Source organism: Megalopta genalis, chromosome 11 (assembly GCF_051020955.1).
Source record: "Megalopta genalis isolate 19385.01 chromosome 11, iyMegGena1_principal, whole genome shotgun sequence".
Taxonomy (NCBI): Eukaryota; Metazoa; Arthropoda; class Insecta; order Hymenoptera; family Halictidae; genus Megalopta; species Megalopta genalis.
This window is the reverse complement of record NC_135023.1, coordinates 2271771-2288561: the sequence shown is the minus strand read 5'-3', so window position 1 is coordinate 2288561 and position 16791 is coordinate 2271771. Positions and strand designations below refer to the sequence as shown.

Sequence of the window (16791 nt, the reverse complement as noted above, 5' to 3'; positions counted from 1 at the left end):
ATAAATCTCTCGCCCTAATAACGTGCCTAAAACATATCATATTACCATAGCTAGCTATAGAGTTTATCCAAATTGATAACTAATGGCTATCAAAATTTTTATTATTAATGTTAAAAGTATTTTTAAGTAGGATTATTCTCTGTATATTATGACTGAAATGAGAAAAATAAACTTACTTTAAAAAAAAAAAAAAGACAAAATCTGATATAATACTGTCGATCAATCCGTCGGAATTAAAACAAATAAAGGATTGTAGAACATCGAACGAGGTATGGCGGAAACTCGAGCAGATCTATCAATCACGGGGGCCTGCGCGTAAAGCTACGCGCATGAACGAGGGCGAAGATGTTCGCGAACACCTCAGGAAATTCTTTGATGCTGTCGACAAACTACACGAAATGGACGTGGATATCAACGCAGATTTGCTGGCAATTTTGTTGCTGTATAGTTTGCCACAGAGTTTCGAAATTTTACGCTGTGCAATTGAGTCGCGTGATGAGTTGCCACCTCCCGATACTCTTCGAATTAAGATCATCGAAGAAAGCGACGCACGCAAAAATGAATCGTGTGACACAGTGCCTAACGCTATGGTTGCCGGAAGACGTGTAAGACCAAATTATGGGAAAAATAATTATAACAGAGCTGCGGAAAATATACCGATGACGACCGCTCAAAACCGAAATGTTTTCGATGTCGGAAATTCGGCCATATAGCATCCGAGTGCCGCAAGGGTAGAAACACGAGACACTCGGCTAAAGGTGCTAGCAGCGATATCTCCTTCTACACAACGTCGGAATTCGGGCAAAAATGCGAAATAACACGAGTGAATAACGGGGTGGTTGAGCGACGGATAGTGGCAGCACGCCTCACCTGTGCAAGGATCTAAATAGCTTCGAATATATCGACAAAAGGCTGCATGGAAAATTAAATCTTGCAAACAATGCGTCGACAAACATTAACGCGAGTGGAACTTTGCGCGTAGTTATCGATGAAAGGGGTTCAGAAAAGAACTTGACGCTAGAAGACGCTCTGCAAGTACCGGACCTAAGAACAAACCTGTTATCGGTCAGGAAAATAACGGATCGTGGATACAGAGTGCTTTTCACAAAAGATCAAGCCAAAGTCATCGATGGTAAAGGCAATAACAATTTGACCGCCATTCGTAAAAATGGCCTATATTACGTGACGAAAAAAGGGTCCACACACAGGGCCATGGCAGCAGACGAGGACGCAGCGAAGTCGCAACGGAACAACGAGCTCGAGATATGGCACAGGCGGCTTGGACATTTAAATCAACAGGATCTACTGGAAGCGAGGCGGAAGTGCATCATACCGAGTGGCAACGTTGAAGATTTTAAACGGACATTGTGTTGCGAAATTTGTATCGAAAATAAGATGACGCAAACGCCGTTTGCGGAACAATCGAAGCGTGCGACGGAAGTCTTAGAAATAATTCACAGCGATGTCTGCGGCCCCATGCGAACGCACTCACACGCAGGTAACAGATATTTCGTCACGTTCATTGACGATTATTCTAGGTGGTGCGAAGTTCGGTTTATAAGGTCAAAGGACCAAGTATTTGATGCGTTCCGAGAATTCAAGAACTATATATAAAATCAGACCGGTCGCAAGATGAAATTCCTACAATCGGATAATGGGAAGGAGTATATAAATTCGCGGTTTGATAAGTTCTTAAGCGATAACGTGATTAAACGTAGGTTATCGGTCGCATACAATCCACAGCAAAACGGGGTAGCCGAGTGGAAGAATCGGACGATAGTAGAAACGGCGAGATGTCTAATCGCGCAATCCGGTCTACCGCGATCTTATTGGGCAGAAGCCGTATCGACGGTGAATCATATTCGTAATCGATGTCCGTCAAGAGCTACAGCCAGAAAATCTCCTTTTGAGAGGCTTTACGGGAAGCTGCCCGTCGTTAAACACTTTCGCGATTTCGGATGCGACGTCTATTTTCTAAATAACGATCCGAATAAAGGGAAGTTTGAACCACCTTCGCGAAAGGGGACTTTCGTCGGGTATTCCGAATGTTCGAAGGGATATCGAATATGAAATAAGGATGCAAAACGGGTAGAAATCGCGCGCGATGTAAAGTTCCTCGAAAATTTCAGCGCGAACGACATTCAAAAGTCTGCCGTAAAGAACGTTCCCTCCGAAAATATCCCGCAAAATGATTTAGGCCGCGACGAACACAATAGCGAACCATTAACTTTCGATGTCGATCTGTCTTCTCAAGATTATCAAAACGATAATATTGATTATCTTCAAAGAGAAGATAATCTACGCATCCCAACTCCCGAAGCTCAAGAAGCACCGTCACAACCTGAAATCCCTGTCGAACAATTATCGACGAACGATATAATAAATTCTAGTCCTAAAAATCATGATGAAATGTTAAATAGAAAACGACGACAAAATTCAAATTTGCAAATTAAAGAAGTTTATGAACCATTAGATTTAATTTAACTTATGAAAGAGTCTAAAATAGGAAAATTTTGTAACCAATATAGTAGTCCACACAAAGTTGTAGAAATCTTGCCGAATAGAAATACTAATTGGAGGTAATCTACGTATAGTACACACTAACAAATTGAAAATTGCACATGTAAGATCTAAATTTAATTAACAAATAACGGTACAATTAACAATAATGCCACATATGTATTACGTATCAACGAATGTTCATTAGACTTTAAAATTCCAGTACCAAGACAAGGTAAATTCTCAGAAATTTCTTGGAATTCAACGAACCAATGGATGATGTCATTCTACCAAATCACGACGAACCTCGCTGAAGCCTACCACAATCAAAGCCGTTATCTGTATCCGATGAGACGACTCGACAACTTCCGTGATGGTAGCAGATAGTTGTTGAGTGTCATGAAAACATCAGAACCACATTTCGAAACGTACCAGTAGAAAAGAGCATCCTATATAGCAACGATAAAAATAGCATCTATAGAATACGATATAATAGAGAAGTAAAATTCGCCCCAGGAGTTCATTCGCATTAACTTGATTAATTATATCAAAGATAATTTATTATTTTTGATTATAGAGAAATAAGATTTTTGAATATTCTAACAATTTAAATTACTGTCCTAAATAAAATATAATGTTTTAAATAATCTATGAGGTTCACAAAATTCGAAAATGTCAAAATTACTTAAAAAATATTGTCATTCCGAAACTAGTCTCGAACGCATTTCCGAAACTCGATCAAGCCCAAATTATGCAAATAACTTCATTTCACATAGAAACAATGTTAGCGAGAAGGATTTTTTGAAATTGGAATGTTACGACCCAAAATATTGCGAGAAATCTATTGCACTGTTATGTAAACAATAAACATTTACCATTTCTGTCTTTTTTAAAAACGTTTACAAAACCTCCAATAAGAATGAAAAATTACTTTCCTGGCCGAGTCTTTTCCGTACTTCAACCTAAACCAATGCAGTGTCTCACAATCAGTGATAGTACCAAATTGCAGGTTCGAAATACACAGCGTTCGTACTCAAACACATAATATACAACGCGATTCCATTTCACAAGAATAACTGCGATAAATACTGTTCGATATAAATCATAGACCTATTTAAACCAATAACACTACTATGAAAAACCTCAGGAATAAGTTTATTAATTGCATTAACTCTGTAATACTATAAATGCTTGAGTTTGCTCGAAAAGATTCGACATACCTACTCTAGCTTACTTAATAGACAACAAGGTTATATCCTCGCAAAATTTGCTACAACTAGAAAATCTGCATTATCAATTTCATCGAATGAATGTTCCAAATTGATCATATAAACATGGATTTTTATAAATCTAGAGTATTTGATTTAATCGTGTCAGAATCGGAAGCAGACGGTAAATTGATCAACGTACTCAAGAAAGCAATATCTCTAGTGACAGTAGGATTTGAATGTAGAAATAAGTAGCAAGGCAATCAATCCTCTGAAGCTGTATTGCTTGTTATCCAAACATGGTTGCAAGTTTTTAACTAATGGAAAGCAACAGCAAATAATGACGTGTAAATAAAAATTACCGATTCAGATTTCAAGTTTGCTTCTACATGACGTTTAGTGCCATTACTGCACAATTTGATTCATAGATAATATACACGACTTCGCACAATCACTTCCGATCCTGTTCACCCCGAGAAGTAAATGTTTCAGACTGTTAACCAAATTCAGGAAAGTTCGGTATGAAAGATCCAACATCAAATCTCAAATCCTTGCTCCAAAAGTACATCGAAATTCAGATCAATGTAGTCTTCCTTTTCTTGTTGATTACTTCCGCAATCGCGCCATACAAAGTCTCAAGCAGAAGAACCAGTCTTCTAGATATCTGCTGAACACTGACGTGAATCTTGACATGAAAACTGCATCACTCAATCTCCATATTGATCCAATCGGTTTTTGGTGACGATTAAAGCCGTAAATCTTCAAGCAAACAAATTCCTGCTTTCTAAATTTCCACTTGAATGTTTAGTAGGAATCGTGCAATCTTGGTATTTTTCATTATGTGATTAATATTTGTTGCCCGTTTATTGAGAATGTATCCACTGCAGGTTACATTTCTGGTTATGTATATCACACTATTTGAAATTATGGAACCAAATTTCCAAATACTTTGGAAATTGAGATTGATAGTTGTGAACATGCTTTGAAAATGGCTATATTTACCTATAATTAATACTTAGGGAAGCATCGCTCCAATATCGAAAGATATGAGATAATTAATAGCCCAGCCATAGTTTTCTTCGACTACTGAAACCAAGCTGCAGTAGTATCATTAATGCATTTCGAATAATTTGGTTTCGATGAATAACATAAGAGTGGGTGTTGCACTGCTTTTCTTCCTCTATATCATAACCACTACAGAAACTCATTTAGTTATTTCGGGCGCGTAGAGTACAAGAAATGACCTGCAAACTACCAAGAATGCACAGCTCTGCAGTAATAAAAAATGGAGTATTCTCAATCTGAATGTTCCATTTAATGCAACTCTTCATTTGTGGTGAAATTAGATGTTGGCGATTCCGTTGCTGATTCCGAATATTGGAAATTTGTGAAGCAACAACCCGACCCAACTATAAATTTTCCAATACAGATCCAGTACGCTGAAGAAAATAGTCTCGTGTGTCTAAAATCAAATCGATCAATTTTAAATCGCCAGTCGATTACCTCCTCTTTACTGGTATCACTTGGATCGATGCATAAGAATTCTAGCGCGACCATTATTTATTTTCCGTCGTTTCCCATGCAACGTTGTTCGTTAGGGCATTGCCATCGTACACTGTAACGAACATTCAGTTCTGCTTAGTTTTCAATATTCACAACGAAATAAATAGGCCCTCACACCGCGACCGTGGTTAGTTTTCATTTGTCATGAGTTAGCAGCTACTGTTACGTAGATACATATAGTTACGCTTGTAATTCTTCTCTGCTATTGTGCACGCGATTCACGTTACGCTTGTAATACTTTTGCGCTTGCAGCCTAGCTTCGCTACAACCGATTGCGCTTGCAAATTTCGATACAGCTTTGTAGCCATAAATTGATCGCTTAATCGTATCATTCATGACCTTCACGACACATCGTCACATTTCATCATTCTATTGTATATCATCGATAACCTCCTCTGTACGAATCTTATTGGTTAAAACATATTTAGCGTTATTACACCAGCGTTTTTTACCATACAGTCCACTATCCAATTCATCCTTCCAATCCTTCCTCCAATACATCCTTCCCAACGAAAAGATACATTTGCAACATATTTGGAAATTTGAGAAGAATAATAAACTAGTAATTTTGGAAATTGTCGAACATTTAACTTATTTCTGCACTTTATGAGCCTTCCCGGGTACTACATATTTCCAAAACTTCATCCTCCGGTTACGTAAATACATACAACTGTGAGATGTAGATGGTTCATTCTATTATATAATATTTCACATAAAACATTATGATTCAGATTCTGATAATACTCTACATTGATGTTTAAACCCACGATTTAAAAAAGTGATGAAAAAAGTGATGTCAATTTTGTAGGTTGTCTTCGCTATAGTAAGCATGAAAGTAGTATAATAATACTTTACTATCCATACTTTAATTATGCATGATTCGTACTCAAGCCGCTATATGCACTATTCAGATTTGACGAGGAGATGACTATAAACAGCGCGGGCATGTTCGTCGCAAAAGTCTTCTCGTTAGCTTTAAACTATACGATAGTAGGAGTTATGAATTGTACATTAAAATTAATATAACAATTTGCGTCCAAATTTTTTCGAGCAAACTTATTATCATACATACAAATACACTGTATGTTACCGTGTTCGTTTGAACAGTTCAAACAGATATATGTATAATTCTTATAGTTCAATACTGTGCATAGTACAAACAGAATTAAGTCTTATTACGAATAATTTCTTTCACGAACCATAACTGAACGCGACATCGGGACAAAAATGTGTAAATTATACATCCGATCGAAAAAATATAAAAACTCGTCTCGATGACTACATTGTGCAACATATGTCCAAAATGATCTATTGGAAACAAAAAATACTCCATAAATACTGCAGAATTCTTTTGAATTGATAGAATTAAGAATTAACTTTCCTACCTCGAGTATAATGATATAAGAAAATGATCACGTTTTCAGCTGGCATTTATGCATTACTATCCTATAAATGTAAGTTTCATAAATAACGCTAAATATTTATTAATAAAAATAAGATCAGATTAAATAAAACTAATTAAAACAAACACTATGTGGTATTACAACATAGTATAATATAAAGAGTATTTTCCCGAAACTACAGAGATTTAAATTATTATATTATCATTAAAAAGAATTTTTTCAGCTACTTTTAAAGTACACCTATGAGATGATTTATTATGTGTACAACATTATTTAAAATACCAAAATTATGAAATCCTTTTTCGAAAATCATCGGTTAGTGTAAACCAGTGTATTACAAAAGATGAAAGGTAACATTCTCTATTATTCCGAAAATGTCTAGTCATATAAGTCAACATAATAAAAAACATGGAGAATACTTAGGCAATTATACAAACTAATATTTTTGTAATTTCTATTGCGTGTTTCGTCCAAATTTTAATAGGAGTTTGTAGACAAATGTTTTATTTTATTTTCTTCTCATGGTTACTCTGGGGTTTTAATAATGTCAAGTAGAAAGTTGATTGAAGTCATAGAAAATGCTCACTGGAAGTGTGACATACGAAGAACATTCCTGACATATTTTTCATAGCTTATCTTTCACGTACTTTAAATTCGCTCAAGAATAATTATTCAGCCACAGGAAAAGAACGTCGAACATAACGTCGAAAACGTGGGAATTTAAGACAGCGTTAAATTCATTTAAGACATCCACAACCCACACTCTCGATGAGAGCCAAACGTCCAAATATCCAAATAACCAAATCGACGACCCAAGCATCTTTTGCAAACGCAATTCAATAGATGAAACTGTGATAACAGCGAAGCCAAGATTAGAAGAAACAATGATGCAAACACCACTCATCTACAATCTCCCAGGAGCCTCATCTACGCCATTACATCTACCAATAATCTCACCTGCCAAGATCAGTGAACCAAGTATAACTTAGTCTATACCTGATTGCGAATCTAAATCCCAGGAGAACAGCAGTTCAACTGATGGAGACGAACCAGATATTAGCCCAGTTTTGCCACAACCTACGAACACGAATAACATTGTCACACCAGCAGATGAAATTCGATGAAAATTAATAGGAGAAGCTTGCAGTAGATTAATCGCAGGTCACAAGGGTGTAACGGAAACCTTAAATCAATTAACCCTTTCGGTACTACCGCCGCCTATTGGCGGCATCCACGGAAAGTTATGTGGGCACTTTATGTGGACACCGTGAACAGCACCAACGGAAAGTTATGTGGGTATGATTACTCTCTATAGTACACATTACTTTACTATTCTGTGTTTAAAATTCCCGGCTGTTCTAATCGTTCCATTATAATATATAATTAGTAACAGTCAACAGCGTGCCTTAATTATATATGTTTTATAATATATAGATAAGCTACGAAAAACAAATTGGAATGTTTGCTTATATCGTTAATTTTTTTAATGTATAACTTACAATTTGAATTTAGTTCCCTTCAGGATGAGTGTAAAACGCTTGAAAGGAGAACAATGAATAAAAGAAATCATTGATTCCAAAAGAGATTCTGATGAAGAAAATCAATATAATTTAGCATTTCGCAAAAGGAGGAACAATCGAGCACGTGTACTTAGCACCTCAGAATCTGAAGAAGCAGAAGAGCCTGAAGTACGAATTGATACTCCTTCTAGCATCAAATGGACATCAAAGAAGCTCAGTCCAAAAATTCATGATGTTACGCCACATCATTCGGGAGTAGTTGGGAACAATTTAAATCGTTCGTCGAGAATTTTGGATTACTTCAGACTACTTTTTTCTGAAGATTTAGTTAAATTTATTGTGGAAAAAACAAACAATTACTGGTGTCGACAGAAGGGTTCGGAAGGGATGGAAGTGGATGAATTATATTGTTTTATTGCTGCGTCGTTATTAATGACGCGAACCAAAAAGCTATCCTTAAATGAATATTGGTCTAAAGATAAGCTTCTCCGAAGCGATATATTCAGTCAAATTATGAGTAGAGATCGCTACTTTTCATTATTGAAAGTGTTGCATTTTACGGACATAGTCGGTCGCACTGCTGATCGTTTATACAAAATAAATGAAGTAGTGGAAATGCTACGAACATCTTTTTATCAATGCATTTCAGCCATACCAGCGGTTATGTATAGACGAAAGTCTACTCCTCTACAAAGGCCGTCTCTCATTTAAACAATATATTCCCTCGAAAAGGAGTAGGTTTGGTATAAAATCATTCCCACTTTGTGACTGCAAGACGGATTATATCCAAGATATAATCATTTATTGTGGGGCTAGTGCTACTGTAGCTACCGAATATCAATATATTGGAAAGCCAGGGAACTTTATAATGTCGCTTTTGCAACCTTTTCTAAACAAAGGCCATTGGGTTGGCAACTAAGACTATTGTATTTATCTGGATAACTGGTTTTCCAGTCCCATATTGTTCAACCTACCCCACGAAAAAAGTACGAACGCTTGTGGCACTGTGCAAAGAAGACGGAAAGAGATGCTTAAAATAACTGATAAATTGAAAAAAGGAAAGCCAGTGTTCCGCTCATCTGAAAATCTGTTTGCAATGAAATGGTTTGATAGAAAGAAATTTTATATGCTTTTCACTATCCAAACCGCAGAATTTGCAGAAGTACCTAAGAAGTCAAGAAAAAATGAAATTGTTCTAAAGCCCAAAACGCATACTGCCTATATAAGCACACCACAAAAAAACAAATCCCAATGGCGAAATTTCACCTTCAGTTGATTAAGGAAATATTAGAAAAATAACACAAGAATCATGAATATCATCGGCTCACAGGGGGACATTTTCCTTCGATATATCAGTCGGGGAAAAAAGATCGAAAACGAAGATGTGTTGTATGTGCGGCTGGTGGTGTGAGACGTGAATCCAAGTATCAGTGCGAACAATGTAATGTGGGCTTGCGCGTTTCCCCTTGTTTCGAAAACTATCACACCAAGTTACACTATTAGTTTTGTCGTTGATTATATTTCACTATTAGTTTTATTATTTATTATGTTACACTATTAATTTTGTTATTTATTTTAATTTTGTAATATTGGACCATATTATTTATATCAATGCCATTTACTTTAATTAATGTACTGTAAAGAAAAAGATATGATTTTAAAACGTTAAGCGCCATGCCTGTTTTGTTGTCTGTCCTTCCGTCTGATCGGCGAGATAAGATACCGTCGAAATCGGTTTTCTGCCGAGGATTGGTTTAGGTTACGACTAAGCAGTATAAACATTTTAGAAATGTTTTTCAAACACGTTAAATTCCGCGTCAGTCACCGATGTCGCGGTCCGAATGAAAAGTTTAGTGTCAATCACGCTCGAGATTTCTATGAATGCCGCAAAACATGTTTTCGCGGTTTACGCTGTCGGACAGAGCAACCACTCTTGCGAAAAACTTCCTCGTTCCACGAATGTATAACCGCGGCCAGGTCCTCCGTACCGAAAGGGTTAAAAGAAAAATATCACTGCCCCGAAATGAGAAAAGATTCACAAGAATTCATTCGTTCACTTATCAGAACAAAACCCGTCAACCCGTGATTATTACGGACACATCTCTGGAACCTTTTGACGAACTTGCCATCGACACATTTGGACTACTTCCAAAAACAATCAATGGAAATCGCTACATTTTAACTATGCGAGACAATTTAAAAAAGTATTGGTTAGCAGTTGCTTTATCAGATATTAAAGCCATGATAATAGCTGACGCGTCCGCGAGTCATTTCATTGCAATACGTGAGACACCAAAATCCATTTCGATAGATGAAAACACTAGTTTCTTGGGAAACTAATGCTACATGTTGCCGAGATGGATCGTTAAAAAGGAGCCATATATTGTATTAACAGAACATCTAAAACAATACATCGAGTCATATGAAGAATGGGACCTCTACTTACCATTTGCCATGATTTCATATAAATACCTCCGTCCACGAAGCTACGAATTTCACACCCCACGAATTAATCTTCGGGAATTACGATAAGTGAGCTAATCCGACATAACTTATGGTGGAGTAATACGTCCATGTGTAAAAAGAACCTGAAACAAGTAAATTCGATCCATGTTACATCGGGCCATACGAGATAGTAGATGTCGGATATAAATAATGCAATTTTAAAAACAGATGCGACCGGACACCTAATCGCGAAACATCAGGATAAATTAAAACACTCCTTCGTCTTCGATAGTTCGTCCGACACAAATTAAAAATTGGAATCACTTTCAGGATGAAGTAAATCCCGCTGATTATCCAGAGGTGCACGAGGATCTCTTAATATGCCAATGTATAAGGAAAATGCAACTCGTGTTTGAAGCTGAAGAATACAAATTGTGTGAAAAATGTTGGTCTCGAGTGGCAGCAGAAGAAAGAGAATTATTTCCTGAAGGCTGCTGGCATATCATCGCAGGAAACCACAGAAGTGAGGCAGATTGTCATTGTGAAGGATATGGTTCTGTAATCCTGGAAACATCAAACGCTAGTCGATGCCGAGAATGCATCGAAGAATACATATTTCGAAATGTAACTGGAGACATTACAGTAATTAAAAAATGGCAAGGCCATTGATGTGGTTACTCAGTGGTAGCATCATGACCGTTGACAGCAACACACGCACATATATACTGCAAATAATTAATTTATACAAGCAGAAGAGTCATCGGATGAGAGCATTAATACTTTTGAAGAAATACTTCAATGTAGCAAGGAAAAAAATGTAGACCTTATATTTCATTGTGGAGATTTATTTCACGATGCGAAACCAACAACTTCTGATGAATTAAAATGTATGGAATTGTTAAATAAATACTGTATGGGTCCCAGGTTAGCAAGATATGATAATATCAATATAAGATGGTATTTGAAGTACGACAAATATTAATGATTGTTTTTTCATCAGAGCAATTAACATCCAATTTTTGAGCGAGCCAGAATTAACATTCCCACACTGTACCTTTAAAACTGTAAATTTTTAGGATCCAAATTTTAATATTGACATGCTAATATTTTCCATTCACGGGAAAAACGACCATCCAAGTAAGAAATATAATATCAATAGTTTAAGTACAGTGATTTTTCAACATTGATTCAGCCATTAGTAATTATAATCAAAATTATAGGTTGTGGAATAAATGGGCCAAATGGACTTGTTGTCTGTGTCTGGTTTCATAAATTATTTTGGAAAATGGACAGCCACCCCTAAAATGATCATTCCACCACTGATGATAAAAATGGGTAATACCCATGTTGCAATTTTTGGTTTAAGCTGCATGAACGATGATAAATTAATACGGATGTTGAACGATTTTAAGGTGAACTTATGAGATCCATATATGTATTGAGAGGTCTTTCCATTTTTTTTTATTGCAAATGATTTTCATTCATAGGTGAAATGCTTTAATTTGTTTGTTTTACATAAAAAACGTGCACCATGTCTTAAACGTGGATATACTTCGGAAGCCCACCTTCCCTCTTTTGTTGACTTTGTCGTGTGGGGAGGGGAATAGGAATGTTGTATCACACACGTGTTTAACTCTAAAAGACAATACTACATTTCTCAAACAGGTATATTTTTAGATTTATTTATTAATTATGATGCATGAAAAATAAGAAACTACTGCTTAAGAAACGCACTTACAGATTGCGATTTCTTTATGCGAAGGCGAATCAAAGGCCAAACACATTGTCATACTTAGCGTAAACGGTAATAAGTTTAAGTTGAAGAAATTGAAATTAAAAACCGTTAGACCATTTGTGTTTGACACTCTGGTCCTTAATGATACAAATATAAAAAGTAACAATGATAGATTGCTATCAGAATCAGTTTTTAATATCGTCGACCGACGCATAGAAAATGAATTGATTCCTAGTACCGCGGAACAATTGTCAAATCATCCGAAGCAACCGGTCTTGCCGTATATTCGATTGAAAGTAATTTACTTGAAAGATAAAGAATGGTTCGATTCGACTAGGTAAGATTCTATTAGTATATATAACGAATACAAGTAATATGTGTATTTTAGATTGGCACAGAAATATTGTGATAAAGTTGCTAATTCTCACGAATTAATTGTATTCTGTAAAACAAGAAGTTCCGGTAAGTACTCCAGGATACGACTGACATTATGAGCTATACTGAGGTAAACAAAAATTGCGATATTCTACAAGGTGCTCGAAGGTAAAATTTGTGTTTGGTTTTTTAACTAGGAGAATTAAGGTTTTGTGGAAACCACATACAAGCAAAACTAAAAGGACACCAGTTTGGTTGAAAATAAAAACCTATGAACAATACTAACAGTGAATGATCTAAATAAAGCATTAGGTAAATTTGTTAACAAAAATAACACTAACGCTTTTAATAACCTACAGAGGTCAAGCATATACAATGTAATATTTCAAAATATTGATTTGCCATTATAAGCTCGATTGTATTGTTACAATTAATTCTTTACATATAGTCGTGAAATAAAAGAACTTGTGCTATGTTTGGAAACTACTGAAACAACTGCAGATATTGGAAATATCAGGAAAGAAATTCAAAATTATTGTGATAAGAGAAAGGAGGAAGCACAAAAAGAAAAGACAGAAGTATATGTATACTTGCAAACAAACTCATTTAAAAATGATAATATACTATCAGATTTGACAGATTGGATAATCGCATGCTATTTTATAGATGCAAACATTATTTGCTAATAGACCGGTAAAACCCTTCAATAATGACGAGATAATAGTTATTGTCAGTAGTAGTAACGATGAAGAAGAAGCGGAAAAAACAGATAAAGCTAATGGCAGTGGAGCATGTAACAAAAGCAAAGAAACCGATAAAAATAATGAAAATCATAAAAGTTCTGTTGGTATAACATCTGAGAGGTAATTTACTTCAACTCAAAAACAGACAACAGCGCAGGTACATCATCGAACTCTATTAAACGATTCACAGTTTATATGCATAGGTCTTTGATTTACTATTAACCATGACATTTTATCATTTGCTACAGGATGAAGCATTGGGCGGTGATGTAATAAAGAAAATAAATTGAGGGAAGCCTAATAAAATACGGTTCCTACGCAATTTCGATTCCAATTTAGATTAGTTTGTCCAGGTCCGAATCCTTGTTTATACACTACTTGTAAAACATTATATTAAACAAATACTTTTCATTAAATCTTGAAATATTTGATAATATATAATATATATTATATATAATTCGGACATTCAAGTTGCAACAAAAAAAAATACATACTATAAACAAATCTTAAAATCGTATAAAATAGAGATTTAAAAACGACATCAATCTTAAATAAATACTAATGATAGAACAACTAGTACAAGAACTAGTAAAACACCGTTTATCTGGACTGTGTTTATCCAACATAGTAACCCGTTACCAACAATTGGATGTCAGGAACGATGCTCCTCTTATCCAACTCCAGTCTACGCGACATACCCATTATACAACACACTGTTTTTGTTTCTTAGTTAGAAATTCTAGCATAGTCTTCCTGCATAGAATGTAAGATAAGTAACGATTTAATTCAGTTACTTGTATCTATGTGATTCGTCCAGAAACTATATTCTCATTACGTCTTCACACAAATCAAACGAAAAGAGAAAAAGAGTGGTGCTTTGTATTGAAGAAAAATTTGAAATTAATAGACGCTTCAGAAACAATTAATCTCTTGTCTCGTAAATATAACATTGGTAGATTTACTGTATATATCATAAAAAAATTATAAAGATAACATATTAAAATGCAAAGAAGATGATGCAGCAAACACGAATAGAGGAATAAAAATGAATAACAGCTTCTAAAAGTCGGTGAAAGTAATTCATCTTTGCATGAAAGATCAGATAGCGAACAAACCGTAATCACAAAGTTATATATATAATGTTGCAAGGTGCATTTCACACTGCGTAGAGTGCGATGTAGAAAATGTGATTAAAAATGATGGAAATGATAAAGGATTTCATATTCTTAACGACAATAAAATAATATCTCAAGTTATAGAGGATCAATCTGAAGTGAATGTATAATCAGGTACGCTATACAGTATGTTATACAATACTTACATTAAACAACTTAAGAAACAGTTTCAGATATCTAGAAATAAAGAAATAAATACAAGACATGCCCATAAAGCGACATTTTATTAGAAAATAAGCTTACATATTGCAAAGAAAATATATTAGGAATTGTAGATCTCGATAAGTTACATGCATGCCGAAAATTTCATCGAAATCAGTTAACGCAAGGTCATAGTTACGAGCATTAAACAAATTTTAAAACAGCAACTTTCTCACAATTATTGGACAGAAATATTAAAAATCAGGACAAAACTGCGATTTTTGCGATCTTTAATTGTTTACCGCTTATACCAAAGTCAACCGATTCCGCTGAAATTTTCAACATGCATATAAATTACCGAGATCTACGAAATGCATTTCTTAAATCATCGTTATATATATTTCGTCATATATTATTTTCTTTAATCATTCTAAGCAATAACAAAATTCAAGTTGTTCAGTCCAGTTCTAAGCAAGTTATGGTGTTTTAAAAGTTGTCCGAATATTAATATAAATAAATATGGCCGCGACGCCATATATCCGCAAGAACCGATTGCCCACGTGGAAGACACGTGCTTCCAGTTTCGCAAGCTTTCTCGAGACGCCATATGCGTAACGCACGTGGCGTGTAATAATTTGCACTGGCGAATAATTAGCCCATCCGAGAGAAGGTGTCCGAGCCATTGAAATGTAAATGAAGAAATTCGTACTGATAATGAGACTTACCGAAAAACTGATCAGAAATTCCCAGTTACGAATGCGGCTTCTGGCCGGTCACTAGTCTTGCCATATCTTTGGAACGGTCGCTGCCAGTTGTTGCCAGCACTGTCCTTTATTATTTCGCCTGCTGCCCTATGGTCTTTAGCGGCTATCTTCCTTCATTTCGTATGAATTAATCTCGGCTCGAATTGTCACAGTTACACTTATTTCTTCCAAATACCCAACGCTACGGTCTACGCGACAGTGATCCTCGTTCTCGGCAGATCGCTTCCTCAGCCAGAAACGAGGCATTCCCCACTCCCCAGACTCACGGCTCGGCACGACGCACAAACCCTACGCGCACTCGCCGTTGCTCAGGGCCGGCACCATTCGACTCAGCCCACGCTCCGAGCGTCCTAGATCTCGCGGCATAATTCAGTGACTGTAGAGAATACCGCAACATGTTACAATTTCAAGAAATTTCAGTTTATGCAAATACGATAAGCTCAATAAATGGAAAACCAAGAAAGGAATTGGTTTCTGTAAGAACTTTAAAGGACAAACATCTCGAAAGTGAAAACATGTGACATTCAGTGTTTTTTCTTCCAGCCGCAGAATTTCCTTCTTTCCTGATTTTGTTAAAAGACTTACTAATCACTTTGCAAATAAAGATAAAAAAAATACAAAAATCATGCTTTCCACAAAACAAAAAAATAAATTATTATATTCAAAAAACTCTACCAAATTGCAGAAAAACAGTCTAGACTGAGCCCTCTTATAGCAAACTACGTGTTACATTTAAGATTACTTTTTTTGTCCGTGAAATGTGTATACGCTATACGTGATTGTACTGAACATGTGTAATAAATTATGATACCCAAAGCTCATATAATTTTCGAACTTTAGTATTTACCTAGCACTCTTTATAGTGATTAGATCAGTGCACAGAGATTGACATATAGTAATTAGATGAGTGTGCAGATGATAACTAGAAAAGGCTCAGTAAATGAGCCGTTCAGTGCACACATCGCTTAACTCCATAAAAGAAGAAGTTGAGAAACGCGATGAAACGATGTACATTGTTTTCTAAAATTCCTGTTATAATATAGATTCACACATATAATGTAGAATGCATAAATACAGATATAGCTTTCATCTGACGCTGTATAAAATTAATAAGAAAGAATAGCCAAAAAATAATCGTCAGTAATGTTACAGCTTTTATGTGACTGGTGGAGTTAATCAATTTGGCAACTGAAAAAAAGTAGTAAAGTTAAATTCAGTCT

General features: G+C 35.6%; 1 long non-coding RNA gene across 1 annotated transcript; it reads right to left on the bottom strand.

Moving 5' to 3' along the window:
• Window positions 1-8716: 8716 nt before the first annotated feature.
• On the bottom strand, window positions 8717-15816 carry LOC143260279 (uncharacterized). Its single transcript, XR_013034417.1, has 2 exons — window positions 15533-15816; window positions 8717-10781 (listed from the first exon to the last, which is right to left on the bottom strand). It is a non-coding gene; the product is annotated as an uncharacterized LOC143260279 (long non-coding RNA).
• Window positions 15817-16791: the final 975 nt, after the last annotated feature.